Source organism: Dufourea novaeangliae, unplaced genomic scaffold (genome assembly GCF_001272555.1).
Source record: "Dufourea novaeangliae isolate 0120121106 unplaced genomic scaffold, ASM127255v1 scaffold28, whole genome shotgun sequence".
Classification (NCBI taxonomy): Eukaryota; Metazoa; Arthropoda; class Insecta; order Hymenoptera; family Halictidae; genus Dufourea; species Dufourea novaeangliae.
The window spans coordinates 929182-929704 of NW_015373917.1; positions in this window are offsets into that span (position 1 = coordinate 929182).

Genomic DNA, 523 nt, shown 5'->3' on the forward strand with positions numbered 1-523 from the left:
TAAATGCGATTTTAACAGTGTTCTGGTCGTTTATTGTTATTTTCATGGACAGGAGATTAATCTACGTTCTTTCAGCTTCAAATTGAATGTTTGATGAAGGCGTGACCTGTCCATATAACGTTGGAAGAGCTATTCAAATTGAACTAACCGGGGTACGCATGACGAGATACAGTGTGAACCGTTGCAAACAATTGCGATTTTAACAATGTTCCTGCGATTACTGGTTTCCAGCCGTTAGAGAATAGTAATCTACGTTCTTTAAACGGTTTATCTAATGCAAAACGAAGAAGAACCATGCCCGTTTACCGGTGTAAATGCGTTCGAAATCTATCGCAATTAGGGTTGCTGCCTCATAAGGGGCTACGGTAATACAGGCATAACTAATTTTACTAATTCAGGGGTTCTGCACTATGGGGTCCATGCAATAAGTCCTGAGGGACAATTTGAGACTAATGACGTTCATTTTAAGTGCTTAATTACTGAGATATTTGCATTTTTCTATTACTTGAAATTTTCACTCACC